Below are 26,911 nucleotides of genomic sequence, written 5' to 3'. Positions count from 1 at the left end.
GCACAATAAAGGAAAGCAACATAATTAAATAATTAAGATAGGGAATTCTCAGCCTTCACTGAAAACATTTTTATCTCCTAGTAGTACTTCAACTATGCAGACTAAAACTTTGATCAACAGTTGCGAGAACGGTACTTATGATACATCTGTGTGTTCTTTGCCTGGATCTTCTGATCAGAGTAATAGCATTTCAGCACCAAATGATACATTTGAATCCACGACTTCATTTACACAAAATGAGAACACAATTACTTCTTTTTGTTATAAAGATGATGTTTTCAAGGCGTAGATTATGTGGGTTCTCTATTTTATACAGAATAAGTTATCCTTAAGTTAATTTGAAGACATTGGTGTGACTTTTAAAATTATGTTTCCTGATCGTTGAATAGCATCAAAATTCCAACTTAGAGCTACTAATTATTCTTATGTCATGAATCATCATGACATGATGATGAATTATGGTGTCTTGGACCATAATTTGATGGTAATCTGTAAATACGCTAGAATAATAATGACAAAATATTTTTCAAGTAAATGTTAATAATGTTTGTTTTCTGTACAAAATAAGGTGTGTTCTGTTTTTCTTATTTATACTACTTGTAGTCACAATGATTTTAGTTTTCCTTTAAGTTGTGATCATTTATACATTCTTTGTTAAATTGAAATCTGTGTTTCTTATAATTTTTATGCAAACCAAGTTACTAAATATTATTTTTTGTTTACTCTTTAAAATAATATAGGCTAGTTTCTGTGAAAATTTTTTAGCAATCTTAGGTGCTAGCCAATTATTTTTAAAAATAGTTTTATTTAGTTTAGTTTTATTTCATATCTGTGTTACTTTTAGTTATCACGATGTTCATTTTTATGCAAGAAACATTAATATTGTTTTTTTTTTGTACTTTTTAATGTAATTTACTGATACAGTTTATCACAAAAAATAGCCCAATTTTAAATGTATATTGTAAAAAAAAATCATACAAATAAATTAAAAAAATGAATGTAATAGTAAATAATAAAAAAAGGCGTGAATTGAGCAGCTATGACGATGGTGGAGGTTGCAAAAAAATAAAATATCTATATATTTTGCACAGTAAATGGCAATAGCATAACATTATGAGAGTCAGGAAATTTTTACTTAATTGGTCAGTAAACGTCAGGAAAAACGAATCTTAAATTTGTTGGGAACCCTGTACGTACCAATAAGTACAGTGTTTAATTGGAGTGGAATCAGTAAAAAAAATAAGAAATATCTGAACATTAATTAAATAAATTTGATAGCAACCATAATTTAGTGATAATGAAATGTAGATTGCGGTTTAAAAACCTGAAGAAAGGTGTCAGATGAATCGGTGGAATTCACAGAAGCTTGAAGAAGAGGAGGTAAAGAAGATTTTTAAGGAGGACATTGCAAGAGGTCTGAGTAAAAAAGAGAACGTAGAAAATGTAGAAGAAGAATGGGAGAATGTTAAAAAGGAAATTCTTAAATCAGCAGAAGCAAACTTAGGCGGAACAAAAAGAACTGGTAGAAAACCTTGGATTTCAGATGATATATTGCAGCTGATAGATGGACGTAGAAAATATAAGAATGCTAGTGATGAAGAAAGTAAAAGAAACTATAGACAATTAAGAAACATTATAAACAAGAATTGCAAACTAGAGAAAGAAGAGTGGTTTAAGGAAAAGTGTTCAGAAGTGGAAGGAGAAATGAACATTCGTAAAATAGATGAAGCATACAGAAAAGTTAAGGAAAATTTTGTGGTACATAAATTAAAATCTAATAATGTGTTAAACAAAGATGGTATATCGGTTTATAATACAAAAAGAAAGGTCGATAACTGGGTAGAGTATATTGAAGAGTTATTCGAAGGAAATGAATTAGAAAATGGTGTTATAGAGGAAGAAGAGGAAGTAGAAGAGGATGAAAGGGGAGAAACAATACTGAGATCTGAATTTAAGAGAGCATTAAAAGATTTGAATGGCAGAAAGGCTCCTGGAATAGACGGAATACCTGCAGAATTACTGCACAGTGCAGGTAAGGAAGTAATAGATAGATTATACAAACTGGTGTGTAATATTTATGAAAAAGGGGAAGTTCTGTCAGACTTCAAAAAGGGTGTTATAGTCATGGTATGAAAGAAAGCAGGAGCAGATAAATGTGAAGAATACTTAATAATTAACTCAACTAGTCATGCATCAAAAATTTTAACTATAATTCTGTACAGAAGAATTGAGAGGAGAAGAAGTGTTAGAAGACCAGTTTGGTTTCAGGAAATGTTTAGGGACAAGGTAAGCAGTTTTAGTGCTCAGATTAATAGTAGAAGGAAGATTAAAGAAAAACAAACCTACATACTTGGCATTTATAGACCTAGAAAAGGCATTCAATAACATAGACTGGAATAAAATGTTCAGCATTTTAAAAAAATTAGGGTTCAAATACAGAGATAGAAGAACAATTGCTAACATGTACAGGAACCAAACAGCAACAGTAATAATTGAAGAACATAAGAAAGATGTCGTAATAAAAAAGGAAGTCTGACAAGGATGTTCCCTACCCTGTTACTTTTTAATGTTTACATAGAACTAGCAGTTAATGATATTAAAGAACAATTTAGATCTGGAGTAACAATACAAGGTGAAAAGATAAAGATGCTACGATTTGCTGATGATATGGTAATTCTAGCTGAAAGCAAAAATGATTTAGAAGAAACAATGAACAGCATGGATGAAGTCCTACGCAAGAACTACCGCATGAAAATAAACAAGAACACAACAAAAGTAATAAAATGTAGTAGAAATAATGAAGATGGACTACTGAATATAAAAATAGGAAGAGAAAAGATTACAGTGGTAGAAGAATTTTGTTATTTGGGTAGTAGAATTACTAAAGATGGACGAAGCAGGAGCAATATAAAATGCCAAATAGCTCAGGCAAAAATATAATTTATTTACATCAAAAATTAATTTAAACGTCAGGAAAACATATTTTAAGGTATATGTTTGGAGTGTAGCTTTATATGTAAGTGAAACTTGGACGATCGAAGTACCTGAGAAGAAAAGATTAGAAGCTTTTGAAATGTGGTGTTATAGGAGAATGCTAAAAATCAGATGGGTGGATAAAGTGACAAATGAAGAGGTGTTGTGGCAAATTGATGAAGAAAGAAGCATTTGGAAAAATATAGTTAAGAGACAAACTTTAGACCACATATTAAGGCATCCTGGAATTGTCGCTTTAATATTGGAGGGGCAGGTAGAAGGGAAAAATTGTGCAGGCAGGCAACGTTTGTAATATGTAAAACAAATTATTAGGTATGTAGGATGTAGGGGATATACCGAAATGAAATGACTAGCACTAGATAAGGAATCTTGGAGAGTTGCATCAAACAAGTCAAATATCTGAAGACAAAAAAAATTTAGCAATAATTAAATTATGTATTGAAAGTTCAAAATTATGTTTTGAATAAAAATCTCCAAAATGACTGCAGCCTATACACTTTAAAAGAGTAAAAAAAAATTCTAATTTGAAAAGAAGTGCAATTCTATAGCTTTGAGTTGCATATCAAATATAGCCTCTAAACCTATGTTTTTAGTGTGATTATACTTTTCGATATAGATAATATAAAACAGATTTTACATATGCAGGTTAAAGTGGTGAGAATAGTTCTAGGCATTCCTACTGACAAATGTAATTCTACTTCCATGGTTAAAAATCTCAATGAGTAGTGAAGAAGACAGTAATTTTTAAAATTTAATTTTTTGCATTTCTAGAAGTGGACTGTATAATAATTATTAAGTAATTAAGATACTCATATTTTATGATCTTATGAAATAAGGTTGACTCTATGAGATGTTTGTGATGATTTGAGATGAGGAGGAGCCTGTGACTTATGAATGATGAGTAGGATGTGTCCAGATTCAAGCCAATAATTCTGTACAGTTCCATACTGAGACATCCCGACATGTCGCGACTGAGACATACTGAGACATCCCATCAATTTTAACTTCATTACTAGTGAATAATACTTGATTTACAAATTTTTCCCAACTGCACATGAAATTTAAATGAAATTGCTGCTGTTGTCATTTAAAAACTGAATAATAAGAAATGGTGATTCCTTTTAATTTCACATCATGATAATTAAATTTACCCTTATTTCCTTCATGAGAAATTTCCTCACTGAGAAAACTGGTAATTAAAGGTTAGCTTATCTAGTCAAACGGGGCAGGAAAGGTCAGTGCATGTCCTGGATCATCTGTCAGAAAATAACATACATAGTATGTAAAATAACATAATAATATGTAAAATAACATAACATAGTATATGAAAGCCTGAGGTTTAAACTTCACTTTGACCCTGGCCGACCAGTCCTGAGAAAATGAAGTTTATATCTCATGTCATGTTTTCCAAGATTACCCCATCTTTCTAGTTAAATTTTCACAGTGAAAGAGTGCATTTACTGCAAAACATAGCAAAAGAAGGGTTTTAGATGAGTCTAAAATTAGAACAAAGAACCAACAAAGAAATTGAAGTTTAATAAACCTCATTGTCTCTTTTCCCATGTTTTCTCGAATACATTAAAGAACAACTACTTTCAATTATGAATGTGTGTTCACGTTAAATTTACATATTGAAACAGCTGATTTACTAAAAAATTCATAGTAAAATATATGTTTTAACTGCAAACACCATGATTAATTTATGATGATGATGTAGTCATCATTACTTTCAGCGAAAGCGGATGTTATGGAATTTTTTATTTTTTTATAGTTGTGATAGCTAATTATTGACAACTGATGTTATTTTATTTATATGTTACATATGAAACTGGATTTATCAGACATATCTTTCATCAAATAAAAAAAGGGTGTATCAAAAACTATGCGTCCTAGGGCAATTCTGATGCGATTTTGAAAGGCTTAATGGAAAGGATATTTTACAATCACCCGGAACAGTAGGTCCTAGTCCAGGACCTACTGTAGGTACCTACTGTAGTCCAGGACAGTAGGTCCATCGGTCTAGCGGCCACTCTTCTTGAGATACTAGCGCAAGCAAAATTTGCATATGTCAATTCACGTCAAACCCACTTTTCACTAAGAATTTTGCAATAAATCTACTCCTTCATCTTGTAAATTAAAAAAAAAAAACTATGATGAGGTTCTGCATTAAATGGTCATCATTACTTTCAGCAAAAACAGGTTGCAAACATCATTTTTAATAAGATAATGATTCTTTTATTGTATATGTTCCTTCAGATTTGCGAGACTATGCACTACTGATGAAGTTTGTAAACAATTTACTTTTTACATACAGTTGAAATACAATAAAATAGTACATATTAAACTATGAATGTACATTTTTAATAGCAATCTTTAATGTCAACATTTTCAGGTGTTAATGATTCTTTATTACCTTTTGGATTAACTACATATGTAGTGTTTGGCTACTCGGAATTCCAATTAGCCAAAGTTTCTGGATAATGTATCACTCAGTTTTTCTCATTATAGATAATTTAATATTTTCAACACATTTTTACAAAATAGTAAACAAACAGCATTAAATATGACAAGTTTAAGTTTATTTTTACTATTATCAACAATATTTTCAAGAATAAAATGATTCGTTCATTTATATAAATTAGGTGGTGGAAATCCCGTGACCAAATTATTTCATATAAAATAATTTTTTTCATTACAGTTTTACAATAAACACCAATCTTTAAAGAATCAAAAGAATTAATTTAATTTTATAATAATAAAACCTCAGATTCGAGGATCAGCTATTTATGAGGTTAAAGGTGATAATAACGATGAATTAACTAAAATTAGAAAGTTTTAAAATAATTTCTGTATTGTTATTTACATTAATTTTGTCATTTATTTAATTATGTAATTATTATAATAACATTGACAGTGTTTTACATTGTTAATATTTACTATGTTTTTACAGTAAATGTACTCTTTCACTGTGAAAATTTAACTACAAAGAGGGGGCAATCTTGGAAATCATAACAAGACGTTCAACAGAAAAATTCCATTTTATAAAGAATAAAATAAAAAATAAATTTTTATTGAAAAGGCTTAATTATTGGAATATGAACTGTTGAATTTTTGGAATGTGAATTATTGAAGACTGCTGGACTAGAAGTTAAGAATTTAAGTTTGAATTTTAAGATCTCAGTATTAGTGGCACATCATCAATACTTTACATCATTTTTTTGATTTTTTCAGCTTCATTCTTTTTAAACTTTATGATATTTTGAAATATGTATGTAGTTTAAAAGCCTAATTTAAACATTACTAAGTCCATTGGAATAAAGAAAACATAGTTTTAATTTAATTTTACTCTTTCGTAAATATTGATTTTTCTTTTATTATTATTACTAGCTGCAGAAGCGTGCCTGCTGCATGATCTCTGGGCAGGTTGCCCTGGCAGGCGGCATCTCAGAATGGTATTATTAGATGTCCAAAATTGATTACCTCTTGTGTAAAAATGTTTTTTTTTTTAATGATGAAAATTGATCAAGGAAAAGCGAAGAAAGGATTTGTCATCATTCAGTTCCTCATTAGGAAGTAAGTTTTAGTGGGTTACCATCATCACCCTTTCTAAAACCAAAATAACTTCAAAACAAAATATCTGCTTACACTTTTAAACAATTCTCTTCAATAAACAAAAATCACTGTTCCAGTTATCAATCTAGATCATCCAAAATTTTTCTAAAAACAACATTTTTCACTCGTTTATCTATGTGTTCTGGAGACAATTTCACTTTTACACCATTCCATGCTTTTACTCTTGATAATGCAACATACAACTAACTGTACATGCCCAAAAAATTCTCTTCTCAAATCAATACCAACCAATTCAAAAGTTTGCCCTTGAGATTTATAAAATCATCATACAAAAACAAATCATACAGGAAACTGAAGTCTCTTCAATGAAAACCCTTATGTACTCTCATGAGTCAAAGCTATTGTTGGAATACAAACTGTTTCTCCTTGCTTACCTCCAGTCAAAATTTTGCTCTTTAAAACATTATTCTGCATTCTTCTAACAATAAATCTCATTCCATTGCATAAACAATCTTTTACGCTCAAATTTCTTAAACACATGACAATCAAATTTTTTAATTTCAAAACATGACGAGGCCAACCAATTGGATTATGCTTAATTTAAATTTCCACATTCACATTTTGTTTCTCACCACCACAATCTATCCTTTTTTCTTTTCCTGTTTAGCCTCCGGTAACTACCTTTCAGATTATTCTTCAGAGGATGAATGAGGATGATATGTATGAGTGTAAATGAAGTGTAGTCTTGTACATTCTCAGTTCGACCATTCCTGAGATGTGTGGTTAATTGAAACCCAACCACCAAAGAACACCGGTATCCACGATCTAGTATTCAAATCCGTGTAAAAATAACTGGCTTTTCTAGGTCTTGAACGCTGTAACTCTCGACTTCCAAATCAGCTGATTTGGGAAGACGCGTTAATCACTAGACCATCCCGGTGGGTCTTGCCACCACAATCTACACTCAAATAAGTTTTTCTTCTTCATGCATCATTACCAAAACTTTCTCATTAGGTTCATTTACTTCCAGGTTATAAGCTAACAAAATTGTTCTATCTCCCATCTCTTTATAATCCTTATTTCTCATTATTTTTCCAAATATTTCTTCATGCAAACTTCCTTCAATAATGCACTCACTCATTTCTTAAAATAAAATGATCGTGTTCATCATTAATTGTTCCATTTCCAATTTCCAACAAATCACTAATAAATTGCTTCTGCTCTGGGGTTGATCGCATATTCTGCTCTAATTTTCTCTGCTCAAAATGACTCCAAACATAAGAATTCTTAATACACAAATCAATAATCTCAGAACGATTTCTCTAGCTTTAATGGCAAAATTTGTCTTAAATCTCCACCAAACAATACAACTTTTCCTCCAAAAATTACATCTTTATCCATAATCTCTTTCAGCTTCTTATCTCCAATTTCAATGCCATCTCAATTTCTCAATGCCATCGGTGCTTCATTACAAATAATCAAATTGTACTCTCTCAAAGAAGTTGCAGCCTTTGAATTCATATCAATCGATGACTGAATCAAAATACAAAGTCACAGAAAAATCAAAAACATTATGTCAGTTCATCCGTTAGACAACAAAATCACTGCAGTTCCACTAAAAACCATATTAATCACATTTTTTTGGGCACTATTAAAAGTTTGGACAATTTTTTCATTTACTGCGCTCGCAAAACTTAAAAAACTATAAAGCAATACGTCATTCATATATCCCTTGAAACTTCCGTGTAAGAAGTAAAGGAGGTATTGTTTTCAAGAAAAATTTCTTTTTTCAGATTTCAATGGAATTATCCATTTTGAATAGTTTCGGTGTGATGTATGTATCCCGCATAACTCAAAAACGATTAGCCGTAGGATGTTGAAATTTTGGATTTAGAACTGTTGCAACATCTAGTTCTACACCTCCTTTTTGATAGCAATCAACTGAACCAAAAGTGCCCAAAAAAGGCTCAAAATAAAAAAAATTTATTGAAGGCTTTTCAACGATGTATCATAAGTGGTAGTTATTTTTATTGGTTCCAGAGTTATAGCCTAATGAAATATTTGGATCCCAGAATGGGAAGGCACATCGATTCGCATCAGATTCATCTCCTTTTTATACTTTTTTTTTTTAATGTAAATATATTGATTTATTAGTAATTATTAACCTCTGATTGTAAAAAAAGTTTTAAAATAATAATAATAATAATAATTCAATAATAATAAAAAAAGTAATTAATGAAATAAAATTGTATGTACTTTTCATTTAAACAAAAATATGTATATGTAACTTAATAGGTGTATAAGGCAGTAATGTAGTCCCACATCAGATTTTTATTAGTGTTAACCATTTGATTTGCCTACCTTCTTATTATAGTTCATTATTTTATGAAGAAAAACAATCACATAAATAAAAAAATATACTATTAATATATATTTTGCATGTATATGTGATATATCAATATATAATAATATAATAAGTATATACCTGACTACCACGAGACCTGTACTAACGAATCGGTATTTTCCGCTAGTGAGCAGTACATTCTGGTGCTAAGCTAAGGGGGATGGATACACACACACAACACACACGTGCGGGCATAAAAATGCCCTTCAGTAGGGTAGGAAAATTATTATTATTTTTTTTTGTAAAATATAATCATTTTTATCAACTTTTAAAAACCATTTAGTCCAAATATGAAACTGATTACATATGCATACAATAAATGAATTCATAAAATGAAATGAGAAAAAGCTTTTATATGTTTAATCTAAATTTTTTTCAATAAAGAATGAAGCCACTTTCGTTTGTGAAACTCAATTTATGTTTTAAAAATTTAAATTTATGTTCTTTTCAAATTCCTAATTTTCTCATCTCTCATTTTCTTCTTCTTAGCAGTAGCCCTTATTTAATTTTTAAGAGCAAAAATATTCATGAATACAGTTTAAACCTCCTGAAACATGAAATAAGCTTTTTTTAATTTTAGGTTTTAGAAATCCTGTCGTGGATCCCACTGAAAAATCTTAAGGTACATTTTATTGTTTACCCATTTATTATTTGAGATTTTATTAGTGGTAATTATTTTTCTGTACCATATTTATTTTCACCATTAACCTCCACACTTACCTCTTGTCAGCACAATTCCATAAAATGTATTCTTGGTGTTTGTGAAATTTTTGTGATTAATTCATCTCTCATTATTGTAATTAGTCATCAGCTTATTTACTGTACATGAAGTAGTTACTGTTATTTTAAATTTACTTGTTTTGATAGGAAATGAACTAATCAATAATACGATTAAAAAATAACATGATATGGTGAATAAACGAGATAAATATATTATTACTACCAAAACCATACAAAATATTATAATTATTATTATTTTTAATAACTATTACTTTTTAATAATTATTATTAATTTATAATTATATTTTTTATAATTATTGCCTGATATATATGTATGTATTAATTTATTTCGTACATATCTTTTTCTGATGCTATTATACTTTTTACACATCTTGAATATTCTAGCTTTGAATGGCTGCACATCCTTAGGGTTTTGAATACCTTATATCAGGAATATCTACTCATAATTATTTACTCCAAAATATTATCTACAAAATTTCAGCACCATTCAGACCATGCTGTATCCAACCATTATCTTTCAAACACCACAAACTGAAAACAGCACTGGTCACCAATGCTTTAAAATTTTCATGTAAAATATGTTCACAATATTTTTCCTAAAACACATCAAATAATTATTGTTTTTGTTATTGTATCAAATAAATATTCTTTCTGAATAGTTTGTTATCTCAATAACTTTTCAATGTCAAACATATATGTAATCCATTTAAAATAATTCTTAACATAAAATGTTTACTTAAGTTACTTATGTTTACTTAAGTTACAACTTTGGTTACAATATTTATTTTTGTGACATACCAATCTGGGAACTTAATTAAATACATACATAAATGATTCTGAGTTTTTACAGTTCATTAAATTAAGAAGAAAAGACAAGTAATTATAACATTATAAATTATTATAATTTACTTGAAACAGTTAACAGAACATATGCTAAATTCAATTTAATAATAGAATTACTTTGGACAGTTGGTTTACGACAAAATTTCACATTAATTTTATAACATAAATGTTGAAAAGTTTGAAATTAGATTTTTTAAAACTAATATCACACTCCAGTGTCATTTTTATTTCGAATTTACATACAGATTTATATTTTTACTTATTTAATAAGAATGCACATTAAATTTCCCTTATGTACACAGTTTGTAGGCTGATGATTAGAGACCGGATTACATGCATTTGTATATAAAGTCCATTCTCACCGGTTAGCATATTTTCTCTATATTTACAATATTTTTCGGTACGGTACCAAGTTAATAAATGAAATCTTACGTTATAGCCGGCCAAACCTGTTAGCCGCACGGCTCTTACAGCGTACTTAGCAGCCGTGCGTCTATTGTTTTGGTAGGATAATATTATTATGAGGCCAAGTAAAACACAGTCTCACGCGAGACAAGGACGACGATACCGTTCTGCGTCGCCACGCCTAATACAGCAGTCCTCCCACAAGGCAATTAAATTACTCATGTTACTGTTGACGCGGTCTTCGCTTCAGTTTAGTTTTTTTATTTATTTGTGTAAAGTTTAATGTGTACCATGCCTTCCGGAAAAAAAGTGTCTCTTCTTGGATAGCTGACTATTCTGGAACATTTACATACGACGGAAATGTTTTATATTGTCGAGTTTGTGAGGAAAACATTTCGTGCACAAAAAAGTTTCAAATAGACCAAAATATCAAGGCAAGTCTTCATATTGCAGGACTGCAAAATAAAGGCTCACGATAACAACATAACAGCGGCAAGTAGGAGTGATTTCACTTCCAAAAGTAAAAAAAAACAAAAAAACCACTTAGCATGAATTTATGTGAAGCATTGCTTAGGAAGTAATATTTCTCTTCACAAACTTACAAATCCTACCCTCAAAGATTTTCTGCGAAAATATTGCTTGAATTAAAATATAACAGATGAATCAATATTGCGTAAAAATTACATACCAACAGTTTACCTACATGTTCTGGAAGAAATAAGCAATGAACTCAAGGATAGCATTATTTGGATTTCAGCTTAAGAAACTACCGACAGTTGTGACCGTTACATTGCGAATTTAATTGTCGGTGCATTAAAACTAGAGCCTTCTTCTTCCTATTTGGTGGTCTGCAAACACCTTGAAAAGACAAATCTTTCTACGATCGCCAGATTTGTGAATCAGGGTATTAAAAAAATATTTCCTGTATCTTTTGCAGATGAAAGAGTGTTTATATTTTTCTCAGCTGCTGCTCCCTAGATGATCAAGGCAGCCAAAACCCACCAAGTATTTTATCCCATATTTTATCCCAATTTGATTCATATGACGTGCTTTGCTCACAGAGTATATCGACTCGCTTAAGAAGTACGATCCATGTTTGTGAATGTAAATAAACTGATTTCAACAACAAAGAAAGTGTTTCTTAAGGCACCTGCTAGCAATAAGGCCTATAAAGAAAAACTGCCAAATGTGCCTTCACCTTCCGAACCAGTGATGACTTCTATAGTGCAGCGGCTATGGCAGTTTTCCAAGGAAGCATTTAACGATTCTAGTATAAAAAAAAAGCATAGCTGTGACTAGCACTCATTTTCCCTACATACCTGCGAGTATGTGGGGAAAATGAGTGCTATGTTATTTAAGCTTTCCCCAATAAGCTTGAAACTCAAGGTTCGGCGTTCACTGAATCTATTCAGTTAATGAACAAAATCTGCCAAAAGAACTCCGCATTGCCAGAGGTATTCCCGTATAAACTTAAAGAAAAATTTGAAAACAGTTTGACCAATAATCCAAGCTGATAATTTTATTAATGGGTCGGATGAACTTTTTCCAGAAACAATAAGTTCTAACACAGCACCCAGATTCAAAAACTGCCCACCTCAGTGGTGTCACCTCAGTGTCAAACTGTCACCTCAGTGGTTGTGGAATGATCTTTTTTTGTTCCTTTTATAAAAATATTTTAAGTGATCGAAAATGCAATCTTACTACTGAGCATTTGGAACAGTACCTGATTGTTTCCATTCACAAAAGTAACAAAATGCTAAATAATTGTTAATTACTGAATTTATTGGTAACACTTACCAATTGTATGCTGATTTTGAAATAAAAAAAACTAAAAATTACTATTTCTTTTATTATTTAAAGTTGCATATTTTGACACTTTTCAGATGTATTTCAAGCTTTTTACGAATATGTTGCATATAATCTGGTCTCTACTAATGAGTTTATATTTAATTATGCACAATTTTTTTACCCTTAACAGTACAAATTTTAATATCATGTAGTTATTACCATATGTATCAGTAATTAAAATCTGATTCATATGTTTGACATCTCTCAGTTAGAAAAATTGGTTAGACGTTGGTTAGAATAGGAATTAAACTCTCTTCCTATCATATATGTCCATAAATATGCTATGAAGACAAGGAAAAAATAATATCATTATGTTTCATAAGAAATGTTTTGTAAGAAATTGTCCACTTGTTTTTAAATGAAACATTTTCAGATAATCTTGTTTACTGCATTAATTGTACGTTAAAATGTATGTGTAATAATATAGTTTTGAATTTTATAGCATTTTGAGGAATGCCAAGCATAAGCAGGATTGAAACTTACAACCTTGGAGGTGATATGTAGGGATACTATCTCTTATCATGGTTGTGAATGGAGATATGAGCAACCTACAATTATGTGTGAAAAACAGCCAGTGAATGAATGGACTATAATGTCATGAACTAAATGTTTAGAAGTGACATTTGTAAACCAAATTCTTCATGTGGTTCAGTTAGTTCAATGTTTATAGGGCTAGGACATGGTTGCAAAGTCTACAATTCTGTATGTATAAGAAGTGACAAATAATTATATACAAAGTTAATTATAATTATATACTAAGTGCTCTAAATTTGAAACACTGTGGTATTGCCTTGGAAGCTGATAACAGAGATACCCATGGTTTGAAGGGATTGGCCAACTGGTGCAATATTGATACCAGATACAAAAGGCAAGAGTATAGCAGGAATGTGAAACATCAGTTTTAATGAATGTACCAAAGAAGAATAGTATTCTGTTATTTATTTTTTGAATAGTGAAGGAGTGAGACCCATAAATATTCAGTCAGAAAAGTTCAGTATAGTGATCTCTGTCTGTTACTGTAGCAAATGTACAAATAAACTAAGAAGTTACTGATGCATTAGTTTCGTTATAGACTTTCCTTGATCATGACAGGTACACACCAAGTAGTGTCATTACAGCAGTTAAACCTATGCATGGTGAAAGAAAATCGGTGGGTAACAATGAGGGAAATAACAGCTGCCTGCATCAATAACCACATTATATATACTGCTGTGTGGAATTCACATTCCACATGCACTACATTATTCTGGAGAATAGGGCATTTTCTATGGTTTGAGAGTGGTGGGTGATAACTTCCTAACAAGAAATTTCATCAGAAACAAAACTGGGTTCACTATTAGTAACCAGAAACCAAGAAGGTTATCAATGAAAGGATCATGCTCAAATTAGAAAAGAATCAAGTTCAAACTGGACAGACCTCTGAGTACTGATGTTTGTTACAATGTGATGATACTCAATTCTGTTGCAATCATTAGCACTGTCTTTCAAGTATCTTTTACATTTGCTGTTTTTTCCAGACATAGACTCCAGTTACTTTGATGTTTTGGACCACCCAATCAAATGATACGAGGCAAATCTTTCAGATCTGACAAAAAAGTGAAGTAGATGGTGTATGTATGTCTATGCTGTGGCTATGAAAAAAAATTTTTGTTGTTTAAAAGTGTTGGAACAGTTGTATCATTCACTAAAAGCAACCTTCATAGTGTGCATAGTTGCAAAAAATTTGTAAATGTGTACCTTTTGTATTAAATAAATTACTACATAAAAAATATTTAAGATTTTCACTCAACTCTCCCTCACACACATCCATATGTATGTAAATAAAAGAATAAAGTGAGTATTGATATGTACAATTTTTAAATCATTTTATGAGTTGTGAATTTTAGATGAGGATGAATTTTACAAATAAGTAATTTTGGATTTTCAATTTTTATATGTGAATAAAAATCGTGTTATAAAGTTTTAAATTTTTAAAAAACAATAAAGTGAACTCATGTGCATAATATACTTACTTTTGTGCACAATGCAGCAAAAAAGAAATAAAAACTTCATTATGTTATTTTAGCAGATAGCAGATGTTTGTTTTTATGAAAGCAATAAAAGTGCAGTAATTGTGCATTTTTTGCACATAAAGAAAATGATTAATTAACAATTTAGGAAATTTAATCATCTCTTCACAACTATATCAATAGTACTGTATTTAATATTTGCATTAGGATAGAGAAATACGAGTATTAATGTAAAAATATGAGGTGTGATTGGAACAAGTACAATGACCGAGCTTGTAATTTCAAAATGGCAGTTCTTATAGACTATTGTGATGGATCTTCTTCAAAATAATCCCCTTCTAACTGAACACACAGACTAATTGTGTATCTACTTTTGAAAGCATTCCAAGAAATTTTCTTAAGGGTGTTAAGAACCCTCTCTGTATTTGCCTGGATATCTTCAATTGAGTCAAACTGAAAAACATTTCCACTCACCAGGATGTCACCCTCTACTGAACAATGAAAAAATTCCAATTTATGAAACAGGGTAAAGTCGGTAGGGGCTCAATCAGGTGAACAGGAGATTGCAGAAGCACAGGAATTTGGAATGTGGCCAAAAATTCTGCGATCAGAACGCGTGGTGGAGGATCCAATGGTGTGGTGAGTAGGAACTGTGGTGGTCTTACCAGAGTGCAGGTCTTTTCTTATGCACATTTTCATAGAAACGCTGAAGGACACTTTTATACTGCAGTATTTTTCTTTTATTGTGCATCCACTCAATCGCCTGCAGAATCAAAGAAAACCACCAACATTGTCTTCACCTTCGAACGACTTTGTCGTGCTTTTGTTGGTCGTGGTGAACTTGGCTCTTTCCACTGCTATTATTGTGCCTTTGTTTATGGATCATGCCCATAAACTCATAATTTGTCGCCTGTAATTATCCTATTTGTTAAATAGAATAATTACAGGCACAATTTCGGGTTGATTAATCAGTTCTTGGGGCACTTCAAGTAGGTGTAGTTTCTGCTGGTCTGACAACAATTTGGGAATGAATTTAGCGGACACTCAACATATGATCAGTTAAAATTGACTGAACCGCTCAGTTTAATTCAGTTCAGCCATCTTCCTAATTCTAAGTCTAGGTCAAAGTACAATAAATCGCAAACTTTCACAATGTTTTCATTAATTTTTGAAGTGGAAGGCTGGTCGGACCCGGGGTTATCTTCAACCGATTCGCAGCCATCTTTGAATCTGTTGACATTTGACCGGCTCAGACATTTATCCCCGAAAGCTTTTTTTAAGTGTTCATAAGTCTCCGAAACTGATTTCCCGGTTTTCTAACAAAATTTAACACAAACTAGATTTTTGGTTTTTTCATCCATTTTGCGAAATCAATAATCTGCGAGAACCGTAAAAACGTTTCCACCACCAGGATGCCACTCCCTTTTTTTTGTCGCCCCCTGTACTGCACCTACGGTGGAGTATCTCTCAACACAGGGGGATGTCCTTTAACTCAAACGGCCCTCCCCACCTACCTGCTGTACGTCCGGCCTGGCAGGTCGGGTCACCGGTTGAATCTTTATTTCTATTCCTTCTTGCCTGCCCCTAACTGAAAGGATGAGGGTAATTCCGGGCCCGGCTATGCCATTCCCGGGGCCCCCGCCCAAGCAGCCGGGACTCGGTCTTAACTTGTTTGCGTGCCACTCTAATAGCAGAACCATTTCTTGTCCTCCCGACGGTTTGGTCTTTTATTGATTCCCTTACCCAGAGCACCACTCCACTTGGGCTCAGGAGTCCCACCGCTTCATCGCCACCGCCCATCCGGCACACACGGACGAGCGATGGCTCCACGGAAGGCTGTCCCTACCCCGTCGTTTCCTAGTCTTTCCTTTGCAGTAAAGCTGTAATAAAGCTCCTTACTGTTTCAAATTCACGTTCCCCTTTAAGCATAGTCCGTATGATATTATCCACAGTGTCTGCCTACTTTTGTTTCACAATTCTGTCTCTCCTGGATCCAATTCCTACAACTAAAGACAACGTGCTTGGCCGAATCTCCCTCGCTGCAATACGGACATGCCGCGTACTCCACCCTCTTTCTTCCGTTTAAATACATGTAGAAGCAACCGTGGCCGGTCAGGAACTGGGTAAACCAGTCCAGTTCCCAAAATTCTGAGTTAAAGGCGTTATGTACGTCGATAAAAACGACCGCCGGTATGTTTCTAGTTCGCCAAATTCCTTCTGCTTCAGTCTCTACTATCGTCATTAACTGTCTTACTGCATCCACAGTCGACCTAACCAGTCTAAACCCAAACTGTCTGTCGTTCAAATCTCCTTTATCTAGGATCTCTTGTGTTAATCTCGCTACCACCATCCTCTCAAAGAGTTTGCTTAAATTGTTAATCAAACATACAGTTGGAAAGGATGTGGGACTATCATCCAGGCCTAGCTTCCTAATCAAATCCAATCTCGATTTCTTTCACAACGTTGGAACGTAGTCGTTAAAGAGCATATGATTCATCACGTTTAGCAACATTACCGGAGCCACCTCAATCAATATTATCACCACTTCGACTGGGATTTGGTTTGCTTGGCATTTCTCCCGCCACCCACCCATTCGGTCGCCCTAAAACATAAGACCGAATGTCTGTATCACAAATGGCTTCTGAGCCTCGAAACAGTTTAGCGACCAGTGTCCTAACTAGCGCCTAGAGCTAACCTAAAAGCGTGAGTGGAATAAGAGTGGTACCATACACCACCCGTTTGGGTGTCTCACCGCCCACTTGTCATATATTTACTAACTAAAATGAGTAGACGCACCCCGTCAACTACTAAAACATATACGACTATCACTAATTAAATTTATCTCGTCAGACAGCAATTCGCTGCCACGCCTTGGCCCTTAAATGCCAGCAATGCCACCATTAAAGCGCTTGAAGCCCTAATCTGGCTGGTAGCCAGCCATATCTCTCGATTAACTTCCTACAGCAGCGCGATAGGAAGTTTAAGTTCCTACAGCGTGGTTGTGCGTTGCTTACAAAGCAACGCACAAGGAACTCCCACACGATCCGACAATGCGGCTCACGCCACATTGACTCGCCGCTTATGAGTGGCCAATTTCCCCTTGACCTCTAAGTTCTAAGGTGGCCTGAGTTCTGCCCCCCCCCCCCAACAAAAGCTGGGCAGTCGAACATCATGTGTTCATTTGACTGGACCTCCTCGCAGACGCACAGCTCATCAACTGCCAGGTGGAACTGAAACAAATATTGATTCAAATTCGCGTGGTTGGAGTGGTTGGAGAACACTTGAGCTTCCGTTGCCCTTAAAAACGACGTGGAGAGGCATATCATCCGCCCCCCCCCCCCCATATCCTGTATAAATCTGTACAAGAACCTTCCCTTAGTCGTGGCGTGCCATTCTTGCTGCCTTGCTTCCATCGCGAGGCTGTAAAGCCTCCTTCGCAGGGGGGAGATGGGCAGCTGTTCGAAATTTAGAACTGGTGCATTGAGATCACCGTTCCGCTCCGGTACAGGCCCGGCTCGAAACCGCATCCCAAATACATCGGCCTCCCTACCTCTTCGCAATTTCCACATGGCCACCCGAACTTTCACCACTAAATCGATTGGGAGAGCCTTTCTCAATACGGTGGTAGCCTCGTAGGAGGTTGTTTTAAACACACCAGTGCATACGACTAAGGCTCTGTGCTAGGCACTACTTAAACTTTGAATAAGTGCTCGATTGCCACTGCTTTGGGAAGCTAACCTTGAGATATATGGCTGACCACCAGCCAATTAAGGCTCCAAGCGCTTTAATAAGGTGGACAGGTACTTGCTGGCATTCAGCAGCCTAGGCGTGGCAGCGAATTGCTGTCTAGACGAAGTAAAATTTTATTTCCGGATGTCATATATATTTTTAATAGTTGACGGGGTGCGTCTACCCATTTTAGTAAATATATGACAAGTGAGCGGTTGGGACACGTAAGCTGGTGTTGTATGGCACCACGCTTAGTCCGCTCACGCTGTTAGGTAAGCTCTAGGAATTATTTAGATCACTGATCGCTAAACTGTTTCGTGGTTCAGTAGCCGTTTGTGGCACAAACATTCGGTCTTATGCTCTAGGGCGACAGAATGGGGGTGGTGGCGGGAGAAATGCCAAGCAAACAAAAAAAAATACAGTCGGCGATTTCCACCTCGGCAAGAGCATTTAAGATGTAATCCGTGGTGCCAACCCCTTTCATGAGGTCATACTGGCCTCGATTTAGAAGTGGGTTCATATCGATGTTTTCCCAGAGCCGTTCCACAACCAGCCTTTCAAGCAACTTGTCGATTACCGGCAAGAGGCTGATGGGTCAATAGCTACTGACCTCACTCGGATCCTTTCCTGATTTTAAGAGTACCCTCACCATAGCCATCTTCCAACAAGTCAGAAAGCAACCCCAGCTTAGGCATCCCGAGAACAACCTGCCAAGCCATTCTCTTATGACAGGCAGCAGATGATAGAAAATATCCGGGTCAAGTTGGTCAATCCCCGGCGCCTTTCTCAGTGCTATTCGAGAAACCACTCGGTCTATATCTACGTACGCCAGGGAATGGTATCTCACTCACCTTAACACCGACTTCTGCTCTATCCTCCGGAGCATCGGAAAACAGTATCCAGGAACGCCTAGTAAATCGCTACAAATGTTAAAGTGTGGTCACGACCACCAAACCCGCATCGAACACTGGACAGCATGTACAATGGCTTTGGCCGGCAACATGATTTCGCGAGCTGCCAGGGGTTGCGCTGCAACTCGCGCATGGAGTTTTGCCTAAACTTGAGTTTGGCTTCCTTGATGGCATGAACGTACTTATTACGGGCGCGCTGCTAGATCCGCAGACCCTCAGGCCGCACGTCATCAACGATAATCCCCGTTAGGAGGCGACGTTTGTATCTTCTCCTACCGGACCTAACTCTTGCACGCAGCACCGTTAAGGTCAGAGGACCACCACGTTTTCCCGGGTTTCCGTCTGCGTTTAACAGATGGCGCCCCGGAATTAGCGGTCATGACGGCTCCATGCACTCTCCGATCAGCGGACTGGCCACTACCTAAGGGTCCGTCTATTGGCTGAGGCCTCAGTAGAGCCCTATCGCAGCCAGTCTTGATGGTCCGACTGAATTGTACAGCCATTAATTCCACCTTCTCCCTGTGTTCCAAGCGCCATTTCAACCCGTGTAAGGCAGTCACACACTCGCGCCGCAGACTGTCCTGATCCGGGTTTCTTAGGTTAGAGCGACCCGAATCTGGAGCTCTTGAACCGGCACCGTAAGCGATCTAATAGGTTATAAGCCTGTGATCACTCACACTGGCCTCGGGCCAGACCGTCCAATTACTTGTACACCTACGCAGATCGCTTGTCACCAAGGTGACGTCGATGTAACTTTCTCCCAGTTCGGAAGAGAAATTTGGCGGTTTTTCTGCCTCGTTAAGCAAGTAGAGGTTCGTGGCTTCAACGAACTGTATGAGACCAGCGCCTCTGAGCAGTAAGTGGTGAACCTCGGACGGAAGACTTGGCATTAGCGTCCAGAGCAACCAGCACTCTGATGCCCGGAAGACCGTCTAGAATCCACCCCAATCTCCCCAACAAGTCATCGATACTCCATCGAAACTGGAAGTATCCTGAAACCAGTACAACATCGAGCGTACCCCTTGTGACTTGCACGACGATGAATTGCTCGTCAGAAAACTGAGGCATCCAGAAGACACCCAACGAGACCGAGCCGACTACTACATCACAGAGAGCGGTCGTTCCCTACGAGAATGAATAACATCAATCCCGTGGAAACCGACCACCCTCTCCCCGACCATGTACGGCTCCTGGACCAAGAGGATCTCGAGGTCCTACTCCTCAAGGATCCTCATTTCTTCATTGGTGGCCATTCAGGAATGGTGCAGGTTTAACTGTCAAGGCGCAAACATGCAATATGTTGACGACCGTCTTCGAAAGGTTCCCCCAGTTCAAGCGTCGCCATACGCCGTATTATGCACGATTTTCGCCCGGGCTATGTCGTGCGACCTGCGTTGTTTTTACCCTCACCCGGTTCCGACATCAAAGCTTTTCACCAAGGCTTGTGCCTTGGTAAAAAGCTTTGGCGAGCGCACTTTGCAGGCGCAATTTTACTAGATCAATTTACTGCCCTGTGCCCTTCAAAGGCGCAATGACCACACATCTCCGACTGTGCTCTACAGCGGTGTGACCAAAGCCTTGATATTTGAAGCACCGGAGTACTTCTGTTGGTCAACGACCCTGAGAGGTCCACCCAAGGAACAGCCGATCACCGGCCACCAAGCCCTGCCGGATCTGAGGCAAGGTCACCCAGTGGCTCTTTGAGGTTTCCTTCCGCCCCAACTGCTGGACCACCATGGTTCCCCCAAGGAACCAAGGACAGCCATATCCAACGCTGGATTTTGACTGTGTATCGCCTAGAGGATTTCGGGTTCCTCTGTCCTCGGTAAATCATACACCTATATTTGAGGCCTTCGCTCGGCCAGCAACTGAGCCTTCAGCCCGTTCTTCTGCAGAACGTCCGCCTCCAGTAGCCGCTTCGCCTGCTGCTCACTTACGACCTCCAGGACCACTCCATGGTCCCTTGTTTTGTGACCTGGGAGATCTGGAACTTTTCTTTTCGCGGGTCCAGGACCTTCTTTAAGGTCAGCTCCGTCATCGCAGACGAAGCCTCCGGGCCAGGCGTTATTGGGACCACCTTGACGGTGGTCCGCTTAATTTTGGTAGCCAACGCCTGAACTGGCGGCGGGGGACTAACCCGCTTAGGCTTAGGTGCAGCTGTTACTGCAGCAAAGGAGACTGGCTTTTTCACCTTCTCCTCCACCCGTTTTAAAGAGGTGTGGATCTCGTCAAGGACCCTCTCCGTTACCGGTTTGAAGACTTTGACTCCTTCCACTACCTGGTCCACCTTGCCCGATAGTCGATCAACGACCGAATCTAGGGCTCGGTTAGCGCCCTGGAGTCTCTCGCATTTCAATGCCAGCTCAGAAACCATCAAGGCACACTCAGAAATGTACGAGTCGACTAACTGTCGAAACTCAACCGAAATGTTGGATCCTTCTTGGAGAATATTTTGGCCCAAGCGGACCGCATACCCTCGATCGCTTCAGATTTCGAGCTAGATCTCTGCAAAGGAGACTTCGCCAGAATCCTCCGGAACAGAGCCGAACACCTCACTGCTGTGTTCCGCCACCCTCGACTTCGCAGGCTGGCGGAGCACAGGCAGCTGACTATCAGCCTTGGCTCTCCCTTCACTGCCTTGCTTTCCCTGCACGGTTCCGACCGAAGTCTTTCCCGCACAGTTTGATGCAGAGGTATTGATCGGCTTTTTCGTGCAATCCGCCGGTGCACGAAAGGGTGGGTAGGGCCTCTCACCTCGTGGAGACCTCCATGATCTCCTTAGAGTACCGTGGCCTCGGTGGAGATCTGCCTATGACCTTCCCGGCAGGAGGAGGTCACCGGTAAGCAATCTCCCTCAGATTGCTCCACTTCGTCTGGGATATTGTCCGGTCCGGGACTTTTAGGGGACCGCATTCTTTTCCCTGCTGTAATTAGTTCGTGTACTTCGAATGGAACTATATTTTCCGCAATTATTTCTTCCCTCATTCGGTCGCGTAATCGGGTAAACCAAACTTCAACACTTCTTCTAACCTGGGCTTCCATTAATGCAAGCAATCTACGTCCCAGTCTTCTTGTTACGACCCTAAAGGCTTGTCCCCAACGGTCCTGATTTACGGTCTTGCATAAATCTCCCCAGCTTTTCTCTTTCGCCCTCTTTACCTCTAGTCTATATTCTGCTCGACAATTTACGTACTTCAAATGTGCTTCTATACGGTCTTCGGCATCATGGCTTTGTCTTGCCTTTTGATATAGTCTTCGCTGCTTAAGACCTTTTTACGAATAGTTTCTAATGTCTCTGTCCACCAATACACAGTGTTTGTTGGGTGGGCGACATACTCTCACCTTTGCTTCAATGCATTCTTCCATCACTATTTGCACCAATTCTATCGGTTCCGTCACCTCGACTATTCTATATCGGATAGTCTCCGCAAATCTTGCGCAGTCTGATCTAGACGTGACCATTCTTGACAATGAAATGTTGCTGGTCTAAAGCACTACCTCATATGTAATAATGGTTGGAAAAAGATTCCTCCTTCAAAATCTCCCAGTTGGTATAGCTCAACACATACTCATCGTTTACGAATGGAAGATCGATTGAAGGCTGCGATTCACCCCGTATAAAGGTTGCTCCTTGTTGATTAATACACTCCAATCTTAGCGCGTGAACCATTTCACTTAAATGTGTTCCTCTAATGCTACGGACGTTACTTGCAAATTCAGGGGACTTTGCATTAAAGTCCCCAGCCACTAACACGTTCTTGCCTCTTCTTCTTTGGATCTTCTCTCCAGGTTCGTCTAGGAAATGGGTGAAATCCTCTGTCTTGATTGGGTGACTGATAACAAGAGAACACCATAATGTCCCTAATATCGATCCAGACGAAACCACTGCCTCTACCCCTTCTGACAACCGGAATCCTGGGACGTAGGAATTCAATCGCTGCCATCGAGGTTTCATCAACTATCAAATTATCTCCCATAATTGTTGCTTTGTTGGGCTCCAAAGAGAAGATGATATCAATATTATTCCTCTTCGCTGTTTCCCATGTGATGTCCAATGATCGTCTACTACGATTATCATTTTCATTATGAACCCCTACAATTCACAGCTCGGTGGTTCTCCTTACCATAAAAACAGCATGCTGTCGGGTTCTCACACTGAGCATGCCAATGGCCCGACACAATTGAAACATAACTTGGTTCTGTCCACACCCCTGCAGGCCGCAGACACATGTCCTAGACTGCAACATCTATAACATTTCTCGATGGGTGCGTCTTATCGACGCACAACAATGGACCCATCCCACTCGCACTCTTTGGTCAGTTAGCTTCTTCGCTGCCCTGTAGGTTGTTATAATAATGACATTTTTGGTATCACCAAACGCCTGTCGAACTGATGCAATCTTAAAATCGTCTTCGCCTCCTATGACTTGGGCTACCGCATCCGACACTTCCTGTTCTGTCGTATCAATGTCTACATTTTTCAGGTGGACCACCGTCCTCTGGTTGTTCTTGATATCAAATCAACTTGAAGGCCCGCCGCTTTATTTCGGAGAACCGTTCTGAATTCCTCCGCTTTTTCTGAGCTCCTGACTCTTATTCGTAGCTTATCATTATTACCTTTGCCCAAAGAAAACACTTCTCCTACTTCTTCTTTATTTACTGTTTGCTTCAGTGCCTTAAGCAAATCTGTGTATGTCTTACTCGCTGCCTTGACTACAACGGTTCTGCTGTTTGAAACTGCCGGCGTCGTTCTCTTGATACCTGGCCGCAATTGTTTCTGTTGCTTGGTGTCTGTCTCCGAGGTCGTCACCTTCATTTGCCCGTCGTCGTTTCTGCATAAATACAATAACATTTGTTTAATATATGCACCCATCTTCTCACCAGGGAGGACAAATACTGACTCGGTGAACCCTCCTTAATTTGTCTGAGTGATTTCAATAACAAATTCAGCGAGTTGACCTCGCCTTCCACCGAATCATAATAAATCGTATAATGACATCTCTGAACGGACTCAATGTCCCCACTCATTATTATTCATACTTTTTTCGTTATATTACCCGGTTTAATATCTACTTTTCTTTGTTTGTCTCCACCCAATTGCCTGTCTACTAAGTCACGAATATAGCAAATGTCTCCTTCATAATATGACAATTCACCAATCTGAATGGCTTTCTGAAATACCGTTGACGGCCATTTCATTCTCGTAAGACTGATGAGCTTCTCATCTGTTAGATCTTCTTGCAGGATTTTACTCATGTCTCTTTCTGTAAGAGTATCGGTTTGCGTCGCTTGAGTTATCACCATCAGCGCCGGTGACCTCTCCGTCAGCGCCATCAATCCAGCCCAAATAGTGTCTAATTCTCTCTCATGCGTCCACATGAATTTGGACAGCCCAGCACCATAATTCTGTTTCAGCCTGGAGATCGCACACACCAACTGTGTCGTCAGGTCTTCCAGCTATCCCGGAAGAGGGTCTTCCTTCCTCTTCTGACGACAATTACCTCGAACGTATTGTGCCCTTCACATTTACCTTCTTGGATTTGGGCATCCCCTCAGTTCTCGATGCAGATGCCTCCATTTCCTTCACCTGGGGTAACTCCATCTCACAGATCAACGTTCATCATTACGTTTAGAGCATCCACTTGATTTTATAAGGAGGTCAGGGATCTCCTTTTGGGGGAAGATAAAATGTATAATCCATAAATGAGGTCCAGAATTTTTGGGGGTTCAAAAAAATTTGCAGTGTCAAAAATTTATCCCCCAATTATGGGGGGGGGGGCAAATGATAGGGAAGGTCCCAGTTATTGCAAAACTGGGAGGATTTTGGGATAGGGGTAAAGGTTCAGAAGAAAGGGCAAAAGAATATTACCCTTATAAAATCTTAGCTACACTTAAAACATTTTTAGCCACTTAATGTAGTAATTTGTTGAAAAAATTACAAGTTCTTATTTTACTGCTAATACGCTCTTGTCACAGCGAAGAAATAAGCTATTACAGTCTTTATTACCATAGGCAATAAGGTCTATTCACTTTAAATCTCAATAAAAAAGTAATTTGTTATCCAAAATTCACAACACATAGAGTCCATATCCGTAAAAATTCCACCAGCAAAATGCAATCTTCCAAACAAATAAAAGCAATCAAAAAACCACCAAAATTAATAAAAATCATGGAGCACAGTAATACACGTCTATCTAGGACGGCTTCACTTACTCAACTATAGGATGCCACTCTCTAGTAAACAAAGACATTATGGTGATCTTCACAGGACTTTTTAAGGACAAAACAAGCTTCTCCTTATACACCTGTGGACAAACCTACCCCCTCCTATTGAGCAGTGGTGGCACCTATCTTAAAACTTTCCAATCACATCTCATATTTTAATGAAAAAATTGATGATTATTATAATTCTTAAAAATTTTAAAAATTATGTTGTCCATTTGACCCTACTCTGCTATTGTAGACACTTTCATATGACATGTAATTACTTTGTATTTAAACCTGGTCACACACTGTCTGTCACTAACATTTATGTTTTAAGAATATTGCAACGGTATTTATCATACCTAACTTATTCCTTTTTTTGAAATAATGAAAAAATGATATTAAAGAGAACTGAAATGCTTTGATTTCAAATTCCATACAAAAGATTTTTTTTCTCCTTTTCTGATCTAAAATATAGAACAATGTCTTAATTTATCTTGATATAGATAAATATATATATAAGCAGCATCAGTGATAATAGACTTTATTTTAAAAAATCTAACTTTAAATTTTACTCGAAAAAAAAAAAAATAATAATGAAACTAAATATAAATAAAGGTAATTAGTTAAACATAATTAAGTACTTAAAGGTAATTTAGTTCTAAATAAAAATTCTGGTAAAGAACATAAAAGAAAATTTGTTAAAGTAGCAAAATAATACAGAAAAGTATATAAAAAATCTTATTTGAATACTGATGATATATATATAATTTATGATGCATGTTAATTTCACGTTAACTATTTAAATTATCAATAGCTTCATATTTAAAAAAATGACATGTATTTTTTTAAATTATCCATCAGCCTCAATATAAAAAACTAAAATGTTCTTAAATCAACAATGCTATTCCTTACTTTTCATTACGTTTTATCTTTTTAGTTGCAGGCATCAAAAACAATCACTAATGTAGCAAAAAAAAAAAAAAATCCCTTTTTAGCAATAGCTTACTCTATAAAAGAAAGTTTCAAACTTTCTGATCCCAACACAGCTTTCCAATCAATAGTTGATTTCACTTTTCTATTTTGTGCAGAAAAAAGGTTGTGTAGATTGTCAAAATTATGAGCATAACCTACCACAATCTAAAGACAAACCTAAGTTTTAGTTGTAAATTTACAAATTTATTCTTTTAAGTTTTTTGAATTGTTGCCAAGAATTCTATTTCAAGTTTTTGGAAGGGACTCAACCATCT

The 26,911-nt window shown here is 36.7% G+C and overlaps 1 protein-coding gene across 1 annotated transcript in view; it reads right to left on the bottom strand.

The window, feature by feature from the left end:
• Nucleotides 1–26,911, bottom strand: part of LOC142317741 (uncharacterized) — a 75,142-nt gene that overhangs the window by 13,662 nt on the left and 34,569 nt on the right. The gene's annotated exons all lie outside the window — the stretch shown is intronic.

The sequence above is a fragment of the Lycorma delicatula genome, chromosome 1, assembly GCF_047948215.1.
Source record: "Lycorma delicatula isolate Av1 chromosome 1, ASM4794821v1, whole genome shotgun sequence".
In the NCBI taxonomy this organism is placed as follows: Eukaryota; Metazoa; Arthropoda; class Insecta; order Hemiptera; family Fulgoridae; genus Lycorma; species Lycorma delicatula.
Note: the sequence above shows the minus strand (reverse complement) of the source record. Positions and strands in the feature narration are given on the sequence as shown.